Below are 15,651 nucleotides of genomic sequence, written 5' to 3'. Positions count from 1 at the left end.
AAAGACATGCTGACAAACCCAATATGGAAAAGGAGAGAAAATGATTTGTTCAAAATCAGGATTCAGAAGTGCAACCCAAGTACTTCAAATAGTTTTGAAATAGCAAAGAGCTCTTTTCTTGTCAATTCACCATCCTATTTCCCTTGATGTTTGTAATTAGAGGACAAGATCGTTCATTTTTAATTTATTCCAAAGGACACGAGTGCCCAGGTCATACCCTCTCTAGAAGACCATCTCTTCAGTATGCCCAGTTTAGTGGTTAAGCACTCAAGACCCCAAACCAGACAAGGGGGTAATCCAGCCATGCCTCTTCCCAGCCGTGTGAACTTGGATGAGTTGTGTGGCCACTCTGTGCTCCAGTCCCCTCTGTGTAAAACGAGGAGACTAACTGTCCCCACTGTATATGTGACAGCAGTAATGAGAGTTCCTATTTGTAGGCACTTAACCCAGGGCCTCGTCCTTAAAAAATGCTACATAATAGTACTTGCTCAATAAAACTTGACGTTCCCATAATGCTCTCTCGTCACTTCTTATGGGATGACTTCCTTCTCCTGAATTTTCATCATGGTGTATGCCAGCCCCAGCAGCCTGAAGGCATTGTTCCAGGAGTACCTAATTTTCTCTCCCTTGCCCTAGAAAAACTACTGAAGGCCAGGTTAACAGGCCTGGCTTCTTCAAAAAGTAATCCCAGTCTACCAATTCTTTCTTGTTTGTCCTTAGCAGACTGGAATCTTGGGGGCCTATTATTTTCTGCTCTTAGTTACAGGGAATATGGCTGAGCGCCCTAATTTCAAGGCCCCTGCTCATGGACTGTCAGTTTTTATGGACCGCCTAAATCAGCCTTGGAAGGTGGGCGGGGAGGGGGTCACACCAGGTGGGATGGATACAAACATGTTAGAAAGGGTCCGAATTATCACATCTTTTTATTTCCTTCGACCCATAAGTAAATGGGGAGCAACACTGGTGCTTTGGTTCCCAAGGTTTCTCTGGAGCAGTGGTTCTCAAACGGGGGTGATTTCATCTCTCAGAGGACACTTGGCAATGTCTGGAGACATTTTCAGGGGGTCACAACTGGGGAGATGGGGTCACTGGCATCGAGTGGGTGCAGGCCAGGGGATGCTGCTCTACGTCCTACAACACACAAGGCGCTTTTCCTTAACAAAGAATGGTCTGCTCCCCAGAGTCAACAGTGGTGAGGTTGAGCGACTCAGCACAGAATTAATGGAAGGCAAATTCTCAGCGCGCCTCATGCCTTTCCCTTACAATGTCAGCACTGAAGGGAGCCTGGAGGTGGGGCTCCTCCCTCTCATCCTCCTGCTCCAGAACCTATCAGGGGCCCCACAGAAAGAGTGGTCCAGGCTCATCTACGGCAATGGGCACCAAGGGCCCTTCTCTGCCTTCTACTCCTTCAGGCCACACGGTCTTTATTGGAACATGGAAGGGACAGATGAGGCTGTTTGAAATGATACCAGCTTCTTCTGTTCGAATTATGTGCTCAAGCTTAACCTGACTTCGCCGACGTGGGCAGCTTGGGCCTCAGAGGGGGGCCACTGTGTGCCTGGGGGCCAGGATTCCCCAGCAAGAACCAGAGCCTGGCTGAAGGTCAAGTGGAGATCACGGAGGGAAGACGGGGGAGGAGGGGGGAAGGGAAGTGGGGTCGGGGCAGGCCAGGCCCTGAGATGTGTGCTGATGGCCCTAAATAAGCATGCAGGAGCATTTTCTGAGTCATAAGAATTCCCAAAATATAATCTCTAGTGTACACCGTGGAGTTTTTATGTCCCTGTCAATTGTACACTCTGCATAAGGAAAGCCAACTCGTTTGAGGTAATACAGAATCACCTTTCTAAAGGAGATTTATTAGTTTACTATTATTATTATTTTTTTTATTGTGGAGAATAATTAGCTTGAGCACCTTTTAATTTGTTCCCATTAAGATGTTTGCATAGCAGCAATTAGAGCCTGGCGGGCTCCCTGCATTCTCCGTGAGCAGGGGCCTCTCGCCATCTGTGAGCAGGCTTTGGGGGGAAATGTAATTAATTCTTGCACCCTTTGCCACGTGGAGCCCAAGGAAAAAGGGAAGGAACTTTCTGTGACTCTGTGGGACTGGTCGTAGAATAATCAGATGAGAAATGCCTTTTATACCAATAGGGTTAAAGAGAAAAAGAAAACCTCAAACCCACCTACTTGAAAACAGGATTTGTAGTGATGTCAGAGGACTTTTGAAATTGATAAATGTTTCTGCCAAAGGACAGAGAGACTGTTCTCAAAGACTCACCAGGGAGTGGGTCTCTTGTTCTGCAACTGGCCCCTGGTGGTGTAGACGGTCCTGTTTACAGGAGGGACTGAGACCACTTCTTGCTGTCAGAGGTGAATCAACTGCTTCCGGGTCAAATTTTTATCTCAACTGTAGGAATAATTGGCTACAAGTGTTTGCTGGGACCTTCACTGAAAACCCTGGCCAGGCTCAGGGTCATGGCAGTGCAGGCTCTGGGGGGCTTCCCGGAGGATGAATTCAGGAATGAGGCCCCTGATGACCAGCCAGATCATTCTGTGGGTTCTTCTGTACCTGGTCCCTGGACATGGACCAGGATGGGGCAAGAAAGGCGCCTGGGACACCAATTTAAGGTGGTGCCATCTCTCAGAGTCATGCCAGCATGCAGGGCCAGCCTTCCCTGAGCCCGAGGGTGAGCACCTCCTTAAGACTTTTTGGAAAGTGCCTCGTTGCCTCAGGAGAGGGTCACCCCTGCTGGACTCCCAGACTGATAGATTAAGACAACTGGCTGGGAAGAAAGACTTAGTGGTGGCTTCTCTCCCCATGTACACCAGCACTTCACTATCGTCTTGGGAACAGGTTATTCTGGCTCACCCTCTGGTTTGAGCACCGCTGGCTTAGAGAAGTGTCTCTTGTGGACTGCCCTGGAGCCACGTGAACGGCTCCCTTGGGGGCGGCTCTGATGGGGAGGGGCCGGGAGGGTAAAAGGAGTGGGTGAGGGCCGCACTGACACTGATGGGAGGGACCCCCGGCCACTGACTGTGCCCAGTGCCATGTAAGCAGTCCTGGATCGTGGACGATGCCCCCAGCTAAAAGCCACCTGAGGTTCAACCTCCTTTCACCCCCAACACACACAGCATCACCTGCTGCCCAGGGGCCCCGACCAGTCTCTAACACATCACCTGTCAAACCAAGAGAATGGTGACCTCCCTACGGACAGACTGTGGGCTTTGCAGTGAACACCTCCCTCTGTATCTGGCTCTCGCATTTACTAGCAGCCTCACCTCAAGCAGGTTACCTAACTTCTGCATGCCACAGTTCCCTCAGTAAAACCGGATTAGAAACAAGAACTCCTTCTCCTAGGTTTATGCGAAGGATTTGATGAGGTAACACAAGAAAATGCTTGGCGCCATGCCGTGCAGGTACGTAGCTTATGCCCAATAAATACTAGCTTCACTCTGATCAGTTTAACACTGGTGAGCTCAGCCATCTGCCAAGAAATGCTACCGATCATTTCTGTGCTCCATGGTGAGAGAAGTAGAGCCAACTGTTCATCCCAGCACGTGCCTAGCTCCTGGCACAGCCGCAGGGCCATGTTCTGGGCTTAGCAGAGGTTACTTTCCTGCCCTAGTCTCCATCCTGTACGCCTTCTGTGGCATTTCTCAGAGTCACACTTTTTACTTACTGACTTCTATGTATCCACCGCTTCCTCCATTTTATCTCAAATCCTCTTGCCAACCATGCAAAGTAGGGACCATGGTACCCACTTCACAGATGAGAAACCTGGGCTTTGCAGGTTTGGGGAAATGGCTTCAATTTACACAGGTGGTAAGTGCTGGTGACAGGGTAGAAACCAACCCCCTGACCCCAACCCCCTGGGCTCCCTGCCCTCCCCCCCCTCCCCCCAGCCATGACCCACACCCTCTGGTCAGGCCTGTCTTTCTGGTCTCCCTATCAAAGACAGCTCATAGAAAAGGACCTGATGGTTAAGCACACAGGGTTCCTTCTGGAGTGAAGTTTATGGGGAAACATCAATTGAAGCTTCTAGGTGAAGGTTTGCTTGTAGAAGCTGAGTCCTGGTTAGCAAGATAAGAAATTTGCAGGTATCTGGAAACTTTCTTTGTCAAATTGAGGTATTCTTGTGGGGGGGGGGTAGGGGGGAAAAAGCATCACAACTTGCACTTTCAGGTGTCTCTTATTTCAATTTCTGTTTTTAGGATGTGTTTTATGATGTATATGCCATAATTACACCAGTATAGTAGAGTAAGCATGTCATTTATAAGTAAAAAACTATGCCTAGGTTTTGAGGCATGCTAATTAAGTTTTATTTGTATGTCACATGATCAAAAGAGTTTGGAAACAACTCTTGACTATCAGAAGTTCCTGTTCCCCTACAAAAAGCTTTGTCCAATTCAGTACATCATGGGGAGAAATCCCAGTGGGTTCTCTAAGGTATGCAGATTTTTAATGCTAGCCTCTGTGAGTGTTCATGTGCGCACACGTGCACGTGTGTGTATGTGTGTGTGTGTGTGAGAGAGAGAGAGAGAGAGAGAGAGAGAGAAAGCTGGAGAGAGGAAAAGTATTTTGCTGGAGAGAGGCTACTGGAGAGTCTAAGTGCTTTGAATCAGGAGTGTTGTGAGGACATATATCCTTGATGGAGTTGTAGCCTGGGTTCAAATCTTGTGGGAAGACAGCATTCTCCCACTTCCAAGGGTTCTTTTTGGCAGCCCAGGCCCAAGCCATCTTTCACCCCGCTGGGTGAATATGCACACTTGCAGTTCCTCTGATAATTCAGATTTCACCAGAGACACTCATTCAAACCAACCTGGTTAACCCTAAAATTGCTTAAGGGGGTGGCGGGTATGTGGTGGGTAGCTTAGCTAAGGCATTGATGGGTTTGTTGGGTAAAAGAGAACATCCAGACCACAGGGTGGGTGAGAACATCCAAATCACACCAGGGCGGGCAGAGGAGGCTCTTTTGACGGCAGCTTCATGCCTGATGTGCTCCTAAGCTGCGGGCTCCATATAAATGGCTCTGCTTAAAGTTTCCCCACAATGAAAGGGATTTAGCCTGTAAATGCTGATCAATGAAAAGAGCAATTAAGGAGGATTAAGAGAGGTGTCTGCTAATCATGGAGACTCCCAGGTGGAATCTGCTACCTATGTATATCCAGTGTCTGCAAAACGCTGGGGGACAGGAGCCCAGCAGATCCAGCTCCTGGTTCTAACTCAGGTGCTGACCAGCTGTGACACCTTGGAAAAGCGAATGTCTCTGGGGCCCTCGGGCTGAGTGATGTCTAAGATCACTCCAGCCAAAATATACATTATATATTATGTGTTACATGTTACATACTATGTATCATATGTAATACATACAGGTGTATTTAGAGAGTTATACAGTTAGTTAGTTTCAAATGCCAACTGAAACTATATAGAACTATCTCTATAGAACTACACAGACACACATAACCTAGAAAGCATTATACAGGACCCTGTCTCATAGTTTATTTGTTATTTAAACAGATTCACCCACCTCTCTGATACAATGATCTCTTTGTTTTGAACACAACCCAGAGAGAAGTGGGAAATGTAATGGAGGCATGGATTCTTTTTTTTTTTAATATGAAGCAATGATGTAGGATGATTGCCAGCTGAACAGAATTTCCATTGTTGTCATTTGTACATCTTTGCATGACCCCACCCCCTTCACAGTCCTAGTATTTGTTTAAGGTTGCTTAATAATTGCCCCTCTGCTCTAGAACTTTGGGAGTAATAGCCATTCTGATCTTTATAAACAAACAGTATGTTCAATAATAATGCTGTTGGAGCTTGAGTTTCTGTTCACACCCGCCAGGGCCTATGCGATGTCATTTTCCCCCATTCCTGCCACATTATGTACACCAGCCTGTAAAGGGCTGGGACGGGACAGAAGACTCCCGAAGCACAGAGCTATTTTTCCTTCGTCACAGGTCCTCCAGACCCTTGGATGGGTTTTATACATATATGCAGTTTCAGATTTTTACAGATTATGCCCTTGCAAAGTGGGTGAGTGTCAGGTCCAGCTGTGACTGCCGGGAGGGGGAGGGGCCGTGGTGTGAAATGAGGGGCTTGGTGCACATAGTTCAAAGGGCAGCAGAAGCTATGTGATAAAGGGCAGCAAACTGCGGTTTGCGCTAAAACTGCTCCCGGAAAAAAAAAGGCCCCCAAACCAATGTATTTCAGTTTATCTCCACTCCCTTTCGCACATTTTGAGGCTAACATAAAAAATAACCATTGAAGGATATGCATGCTAAAATTTTTTGCATAGCAAAAGGAAATCGCTTCTACTTTGAGCAATGCAAGAGCAGCTCTGGCAACCTGTTTGGCCTCCCTGAGAAGGCTCGCCCCAGGGTGGCCGCGACCACAGAGTATCATGCAGTATGTTCAGGATTCTAAGTGACTCGTCTGCTCTTTTAAACCCATCCCTATCCGGCAAACTGACCACTGCAGTAGTTTCTAGCCATTTCTTTAAGATCTAATCATGAAAAAAGAATGTCTGAACGAACCATGAGAGACGATGGACTCTGAAAAACAAACTGAGGGTTCTAGTGGGGAGGGGGGTGGGAGGATGGGTTAGCCTGGTGATGGGTATTAAAGAGGGCACGTTCTGCATGGAGCACTGGGTGTTACACGCAAACAATGAATCATGGAACACTACATCAAAAACTAATGATGTGATGTATGGTAATTAACATAACAATAAAACAAACAAACAAACAAAAAGAATGTCTGAAATCCTATACATTTTCAGAAGAACTGAAGTGATGCTCAGGACTAAGATAGCTCTCAAGGACAGGGAGAGACAGAGGTTTGCTTTTGGTGCTCCCAGGCTATGTCGATATATTGCCCACCTTATGATTTCATTCGCCATCAGAGATCAGAGAAGGTTCTTTTTAGGAGTCATGGTCTCTGCAGAGGACATCCCAAACACCAGGAGTAAAAGTTGGACAGTTAGCAAGGAAGGTAAAGTAGAAGCTTTGCAAAATGTCAGAGCCATGTAACTCTTGCTTTCAATGGACCAGGTTTCAAGATTTGGCAAGTCATGTCCTTGATTCAGAATCAGTTTAGCACGGGCTGCGAGTTGACACAAAGAAGCATCAGTTTTGAAATCAGCAGAACCATTGGCCAACCTAACGAGCCAACTAGGATTTCTATTTTTGATGACCTTTTACATGTGGGCTCCCTAAACTGCTCATTGTTTAGAAGGAAGACCATGTGAAAAGATACATAAGGACCATGGGCCTTTTTTGTCTTAGGGAGGCATTGACTTGCAGGGAGATAGCTTGACATCCCGACTGAGGAAGTAGACAGCGCCCGTCATTACGAAGCAGAAATAATCTATCACTTGCAGAAATACAAGGTGTGAATAAATGCTCTATCTCCTAGATAGAGGGCTATTATCTGCTGTCATATTTCCATCAAAGATAAACATATCTTGCAGTAGAGTTAAGGATGACAACTTAAAAAGAAAAAAAAGTTCCACTCAAGAAATTCCATAGAAAAGAATTCTCTTAAAAAAAAAAAAAAAGTTGTGGGGGATTGGACCGTGGGGTTTTGAGAATGCAGAAGAGCGAGGGCCAGGGAAAAGCGAACTATTTCCAGTTACTGACCGATACGTCAGCCCCAAGGCCAGGTGGAGTGGCTCTTGGACAAGCAACACACCCGTGGGCTGAGGCTGTCTGCATTTCTTCTCTCACAGGAGAGGCAAGTGTGATTCTGCCTTCCACAAAGAACATAGGCGCGACCTTGACTCCATGTAACTAGCTCCCGGTCCCGCCGCATCCCATCTCCTGCCTCTTTTGCTGTCAGTAAACCAAGAATAAACATCACCTTGCCCCAGCCTCAGCTTGCATCAACAACTTAGAGAGTTGGGGGTTTCTCTATGTGTATTTTCAAAGCACTGTTGACAAGGAAAGTGTTGGGACAGATGTGACGGGATGTCATCGGGAAGCAGTCTAGGAACCGTTTTTGCTGTCATAGGAGATGCCGCATAGGGGTCCAGCTACCTTCCCCTCTGCTTTCCTCTGCTCTTAGGGCAGGACAAAGAGGACTCCTCTGCCCCAGGCACCTTCCAGCCAGAGGCCTTGTGACATGGGTCTGGCCTACAAGATCTATAAGGGGAAGTTTGCAGAGACGGGCTTCCTTTCCTGAAGCAAAAGACAGCCTCATGAGGGAAGGGATTGAGGCCTCACATCTCCTTCCTGCCTGGACAGATCTGAGGTTCAGGCCAAAACACAGGAGCATCCCGGCCCCACCAAACCAGCCATGGGGCCGTACTCCTGGACGGCCTGCCGCAGGACACAGGCCAGTACCTGGCTGCTCATGCCACTGGAGGCAGAGTTTCCTAACAGAATTCTCACTGATAAACCCCAGCAGGAGCTTTACACTTTTTTATGTCACTGTGGTAAAATGCATCCTTGCAATCATATTTTGGATCCATGGTTTATTTCTCTATCTTAGCTCCTCTCTCCCTTCTGGGGCATCATTTCGTGTTGTCAGGAGACTAGAGGGGCAGAAGAAGGGAGAGCGAGAGATTCACAAAGCTAAGAGAGCATGAGAGTGTGTCTCTCTGACAACGGCGGGGGTGGGGAGGCGGCAAGCCAGAAGAGTGACCGAGCAGACTTTTCCAGCATGCCAAAGGTTACTTGAGGCTTTTGAGTTCTGTTTTGTGTACCAGGAACCACCCATAATTCTCCTAAAGCACTCCCTGATTATGTTCAGGGCCTGCAAAACTCTTAAAGGAAATGCTCCCTTTCCACCACTCTGGGCCATCACAGCTATGACATTTTTTGGCAGGGAAGAGACACGCCAAGGAAGACACGTGGCTGAAGGCTTATTTTACTCAGCAAAAAGGCTAACGCTGGGGATTGGTGGCACGGAGGAGGAGGGACCAGAATTGCTAGGAACGTGTTTTGCAGATTATAATATCTGTTCAGGTGCCAGAGCAGCTTCTGGAGAATTCTCTAAAGAGTAGGAATTAGAGAGAAGATTTTTTTTGAGCCAATGTGGGAAGATGCTTTGCGTGTGTGAAATGGTAGGATGACCGTTTCCTATCTGGAAGTAAAATAATAATAATAAGAAGAAGACCCTTCATGTTGCGAAGCTAGGAACATGCGTATATGCTCCATGGTGGCTGTCTGATGCGTTCGAAGATTTCAAACAGGAGCTCTGTACCTCGGAGGCAAGCACGTAGAATATCACCAGCCCCTTTTGTAGAACGCGAATGAGACTCAGAGACATTTAATGACTCATCTAGGTCACTAGGAAGCTACCTGAGAAACTGAAAATGAGCTCGAGCTTCCTGTGCAGGCCCCAGCTCCCTCCCCCAACCAGAGGGGCAGCCCGGGCACCTGCTTTTCTGGGCTTTGATAAAGTACATGATCAGAAATGTCATGAAAGGTACGGAAATAGGCAGCCTCTCAGAGGCCTGAAGGACTTGCGTGTGGTCCTAGGGCGAAAGGGCTTTTTCACTAAGAAGGACCTGAAGGAAAAGAAAGCTGCACCAGGACTCTCAAGGAGGAGAAACATGGCTCAAGATTGATGTTGCAACACACCCCAATTGGCCTAGATACTTAAAAGCTACGCTTGTTCAGTTGAACTGTATAAAGGGCCCAGGCTCTTCTTTGGTCCTCTTTGTGGCTACTTTTGAGTAAAGCAAGGGTGACATGCCGGTAAAAAAAAAAGCCATCAGGCTGACTGACTTAGCACCTCCCATGCTCCACAGGGGTTCCTGCCGCTTGACCTTTGCCCACGCTGTACCCCCCACCTAGACCACCCTTCCCTCGCCTCAGGGTTCCCACCCTCCACCCTTTCCTCAACTCCTGCATCACCTCCTCCAGGGAGCCTCCCATAGCGTCCTCCGGGATGCCGAGACCTCTCCTTTCCCAGAGTGTCATCTGAGATAATGTGGATAGCCAAGGCTAATATTTCCGGCCCATTTCTGTGATTGTGCTAAGCACTGGACATAGGTTATGTAATTCAGGCCACACAGAGACTGTCACAAGAGGTACCACTGTCCACGTTTTATAGACTAGGAAACTGAGGCTCCCTAGAGAAGCTGCTTGGCTAAAGTCAGAAAACTGGAAAAGTGAAGTCCATCATCATCGGGCTGTCCATGCACGCACCTTTTTTCTCAGCCCTCTCCCTTCTTCCAGTGCTCCTTGTTCTAAACCCCTGGGCTCTCTCCTCTACACGGAGCCCAGCCAAGCCCTGGTTGCTCTGAAAGTATCTGTGTGTGGCGGCCTTGGAACCTTCCTCTGCCCCACATCAAACCCAACCTCGCTTTCTCAGTAATGGGGCAGGTCCTTTCTGAGCACACATTTCGGGTCTATTTCAAGGGAACAAAGGACTCTCCCAGCTACCAATTTCAATCCAAAAGCTCTCAAAGGCTTCTTGCTGTTTAGCTCCCACATCAGCAGCCCTTTCTGCAGATGCTTCTGTTACTGGTTGCTCACTAGGCCTGCACTTGGTGTGTGAGCAGGTGTGGGGCCTCTGGTGGCCCGCCATTCCCCACCCCTCCACCCGCCCGCACTGTGTCTTGGAAGGATCTGAAATACGGGACAACCCTGCTGGAGGGAGCAGAACCAAGGCATGGCTCCTTTTGGGGACAGCTCTCTGCTCTTTTAAAGCTTAAACATTTCAGAATTGCTTTGTCATTTTCAAAGGTTTGTTAGCGTGCAAAGCAAAGACACGGCAAAGGGTATGATTATGAGGTTAAATGGATTTTTAGCACCTTTTTTTTTTCTCAGTTTCAAAATGTGTGGACAGTTTCGAGATGCGAGGCTCCATTTTGTACAGAGGGGGCCAGGGTCTGATTCTTCAGCATCCGGGAGAGCACCCAAGGAAGAGCACAGTTTCCTTGTGAGCCAGAGGGAGTCAGATCTGCTAAGACGCATGTCGTGGGCTGAACCACGTCCCCTCCAAAATTCCTGTGTTGAAGTCCTAACTCCTAGCACCGCAGAATGTGACTGTATTTGGAGATGGGCTTTTTACAAAGGTGATGGCTGTTAAAACGAGATCATTAGGGGCGGGCCCTCATGCCATATGTCTGGTGTCCTTACAGGAGGGGACACGGGGACACAGACATGCCCGGAGGAAGACCACATGAAGACACAGGGAGAAGCCCGCCCTCCACAAGCCAAGGAGAGAGGCTCCGAAGAAACCAGTCCTCCCAACACCTTGAAGCCTTCAACGAATAAAGCTCCGCCAGGATTATCCATGAGACTTCTGGCCTCCAGCATCAGGAGACCAGGCATTTCTGATGTGGCAGCCACCGGGTCTGGGGTACTTTGTCACGGTGGCCCTAGAAAAACCACACCGATTTCACACATTGCAAACTACGGATACCCAGTTTAATCTGTGGCTCTCTGTGATCTGGACTCTTCCTTCGGTTGAGCCAGAAGTGATGCTTACAGTGGAGCGCACCTTATACATTTGGGCTCGGATTCTGCCGTTCCCTTTGAAAGCTACCTCCAAGAAGACAGTAGTGAGTCAGCCTCGCTGAGATTTCTACCTGTGGTTCTAGGAACTCAGAGGCATATTAGCATTCAGGCTTTGCATAGACCACTAAGCCACTTCTAAGAAGGAGGCTACCTGAGGGATTTTGCAAAAGTACGTCTGTGCCACCGCTTTTCCTTTCCACACCTACCACCGCGCTTCGGGCTGGCACCTCACACCTCATGAGAGGATGCACATCAGGGTTGTGCAAGAAAGTCGTGTCGCCAACCACGCGTGTTCATGCCAGGCAATTTTAATCACGTCTTACCTCGTCCCCGAGGCAAACGAAGCGAGCACTTGGCACGGTGTGGTGGGAAGAGCGTGGCGCTCTCTGTGGTAGACCACAGTCACTTTGCATGTCCTCTTTCAGACCCTTGCTTGCCTCTCACCGACTAGGGAACCGGGCTGTGCTTGGTCCCCCAGCTCTCTCTGTCCCGGCCACGTTTCACATGCGTACCTCGCCCAAAGTGAGTTATGGGTTTCCTTCTGTGAGGATTGCACGGACTGATAAAGTACCATCCCAGGAATAAAACAAGACGCCGTTTCCCCCTCTAGGTCCTAGCTGCAGCTGGGGAGGGAACACTCGCCATAAATTATACAAAGCACGAAGTGACCAGGGGGCTGAGCACTGCTACGGGCCGGTCTACGGGAATAGGGTTAAAACTCTGAGAGGGTGGTGACCAGATGGCACCAAGAACAATGACATTTTGCCACCTGTCTGGCACCACGGACTGGGGATGGCTAATCTGGACAGTGTCAACCCTCACCTTGGTGGGTCACCTTGATAAAATTAACTGGGGAAATTGCCAAGATTTCACTTGAAATGCAGTCTCCATATGATATTATTAAGGTAGAGATCATAAAAGCCCCAAGTTCCTTTTCCTGAGACCAAGGCGTGAACAAGGCCTTTTTCCATGAGGCCTCCTGAGACTTGATTCGGGTGTCAGGGCTATCTCCACACCGCTCCCCTGAAAGCGACCTGCCCCTTGTTCCTAACCTGGGGTGGCCCAGTGACCTCCATGAGCACAGACACTGTGGCTCTGTGTCAGGCCTCGTTCTGTGTCCTGGCATTTGAGCAGGTCCCCGTGTCCCTTCACTGTCCCTGCTGTCCGGCCGGTAATGAGCGCTTCGAAGGCAGCCCCGCACAGTGCACAAAATCCCATCTATTGCCTGGTGGAATATTTTCCAGCTTCCTGAACCTGCCTTCCTGAGTGGATAAACTAGGAAATAATAATGGCCTGGAGGGTATTGAAAGTGGAACAAAGTCAGGAAGATCTTTCTGTCTGTTATTCTGCGACTATTGCTTCCTTTGCTTGTCCGTGGCCTGGAGGAAATGCAGCCGGGAGCCATCCACAGCTTCTCACCAGCGGCCGGTCTCTCTGCCTCGGGAGCCCGGCGCTGCGGCAGGGACAGTGACTCACGCACATCGCATGATTCAACCTCACTAAAATGTCCTCAGCCGCCAGGAAAGACTTGCAAACCCTCTAATTTGAAGCTTTGAATCAGTTAATGACTTGCTCTCTTCCCCTCCTCCTGAAGTCCTCCCCCCGACCCTCAACATGCACGCACGCACGCACACACACACACACACACAGCTTTGTCAAGTTTTTAAATTTCAGGGACCCGGAAACACGGAGGCTCTGCGGCAATCATAATAGCATTGTTGTGACAAAGTGGCTGGCAGCGCTGTGCATTCCCCTGCTCATTTGGCTGTATGAATAAATAATGAGTCACAGATACTATTTGGGTGCGCGCGCGAGAGGATGTAGCCAGAAAATTAATTACTCCCCTGTCCCGTCCCACTCCACGCAGGCTCTGCCAAACCATGCAGCCACATCTCGCAGGCGTTGGTCAGAGTGCGTGCCCCGACACACGGCCATGCCTTCATGACATTTTTATGTTATTATGTTTGTTTGTTTAAGCACGGCCCTCTTTCCTCACCACAGATACACAAAAGGACATGCACACACATACTCACACCCTCCTAGCCGTACCTCCGACTACAGCTTTGCACATTTTTCAAGAGGCCGCTTGCAAAACTGCAGACAGGTTTTCCACACTGGGTGTTCCTATTAAATGGAAGCGCACAATCTAATGACCCAGAGCCGCGACACTTGGCTTAGGAAATTTCTTCATTGCTCTTTGCGAGAGAGACCTCTGTACAGGATAACTTGCATTTTTTGTTTGTTTGTTTCCTGCCCTGAAAGACGTTAGCTGTCTCTGTGCACAGCGAGGCCCCATCCTGGTGGTTTTTAACCCAGACGAATCCGCCTGTCTCCTGTACTCTCTGCCTTTAGGGGACAACCGAGCTGCCTGTCGCTTTGCCCCTGAAGTCCCCAGGCTGGTCTAACGTGTGTCTGGGCGCCCGGCCTCCACCCCCACCCCGCACTGGCACCCGCCGTCCTGGGCGGCTGGGCATGTGCCCGCTAAAGCCCGGGGCCGGCTGCAGGGTGGGCTCCGTGGTGTGCTGAACTCAAGACCCTCAGCCACAGTCCATGCAGGCAAGGGGCAGGAAAGAAAACCCGGGGAGCTTCTCGCCAGCTTTCTAATCTCTCAGACTTTAATCAGGAGCAGCCCAACTTACTTGCACTTGACAAAGTTCTCACACACCGACCGAACACTTCAACAGCTTAGCTAAGTATTTATTAAAACATTTCTGAAGAGCTGCCGTCTGATGAATAAGTAATCCAATAGCCTTGTAATCATACGCCTGGGTTTGAGTTCTTTCCACAAAACAGACGGGGAATCGGCCCGAGATACATGCACCCGGTTACAACAGGCTGCCATTTCGTTATCTGCAAAGCTGAGCAAAAGTAGGTATCAAAAGACCAGAGTGTACTCACCTCTCATGAAGCACTGTGGGTATGAAGGAAATGACTCAAATATGCTGTCTGAAGCCATCGCTTCCTCCTGAAAATGCACCCTCTTCTGAAGGCGGGGGATTCAATGATTTCTTTCACCTTTGGAGTGAAAACCAAGAAAGGTCACTGTTGTCACCTCATGCCCCACCATGGCTCCCTGCATCTCTTTTTTCCCCCCATACCTCTGGGGCTCCCTGAGCCCTCTGAAAAATGTACCTTTGAGAAAACAAATATTCAAATTGTTCAAGATTAAAAAAAAAAAAAAGCGGCGTCTTGGCTGTGGGTTGGTGATGCTCACCACTCTGCGAAACCCTGTGGTTTGCAGTCAGTGTGATTCGTCCTGCTTGCTGACCACTATGCCGGGCGCAGTTTTCTGCCACTGTCAGCCTACCCAACTTGTGGTTCTGTGGTTGTTTATGAGGCCCAAAGAAGTTTTCACACAACCCAAATTACAAATTTAACTGTTCCCCTTTCCACAGCCCATCTTAATTGGTTCTTGCCAATCATGTGACTTCAGTGATGTCAATTATTATCTTTTTTTTTTTTTTTTACTTTCTGAGCAATGCCCTTCCTTCCCCCCACCTGCCCTCCCCCAGGCTGTGCAAGAAAATAGCCGAGGAGAGTTTGCAAGAGAGGGATGGTAGAGAAAGGTGACTCAGTCTCTTATTATATCGATAGTCTTTGCTGATTTAGGACAACTTGGGTCCTGTTGTTGTTATTTGTGGTTTTTGGAACTACTGATTATTTTGATAACAATTTCATTGCTGCTTATTCAATAGTAATTCAACCCTGGCATCAAGCTGCTGTTCAGCCAGGATGTGGATCCCATCACTTAAGACGCTGGGCATCCACTCAGGAGAATCCAGCCCTTGGTAAAGGCTGTAACAGCCTAAGTGAAACTATAAAAGGAAAAACAGAATAAAAGGAAATGTTTTGCGGAGTGTCTGACCCCTCAAAGGGTCTAGCAACTTGCTGATACTGTAAAGTCGAGAAAAAAGGGGAAGCATTTGAATTTTGTGATGAAAAGACTGCTATAATAAAAGCAAAATTATGCGGTTTTATCCCTCCTAAATGAACATCTTTTCAGTAAAGAGATGAAATCAGAGTTCTCTCTTATGCACACACTGAAATTAGGAGTCTAAGGGAAAACAAAGAAAAGAGACATCCTGTATTTTGAGCCAAGGCAGTGGCTAACCCGAGACTGTTTATTTTTTGTTTTCACCTGTGGAAGTTCAGTGCCTTGCCTTTCTCTACTTCAATAGG

General features: G+C 48.4%; 1 long non-coding RNA gene across 1 annotated transcript in view; it reads right to left on the bottom strand.

Annotated features, from left to right (window-relative positions):
• LOC123863207 (uncharacterized) overlaps positions 1 to 14,801 on the bottom strand; it is a 66,441-nt gene extending 51,640 nt beyond the window's left edge. Inside the window, exons 1-2 of the long non-coding RNA XR_006795478.3 lie at positions 14,605 to 14,801; positions 14,371 to 14,487 (exon numbers count right to left, since the gene is read on the bottom strand). This is a non-coding gene — a long non-coding RNA (uncharacterized LOC123863207). The remainder of the gene's footprint in view (positions 1 to 14,370; positions 14,488 to 14,604) is intronic.
• Positions 14,802 to 15,651: the final 850 nt, after the last annotated feature.

Source organism: Mirounga angustirostris, unplaced genomic scaffold, assembly GCF_029215605.1.
Source record: "Mirounga angustirostris isolate CCGP_5_RB_7025 unplaced genomic scaffold, mMirAng1.0.hap1 SCAF_1, whole genome shotgun sequence".
Taxonomy (NCBI): domain Eukaryota; kingdom Metazoa; phylum Chordata; class Mammalia; order Carnivora; family Phocidae; genus Mirounga; species Mirounga angustirostris.
The sequence above is the reverse complement of the archived record's forward strand: the minus strand, read 5'-3'. Positions and strand labels throughout refer to the sequence as shown.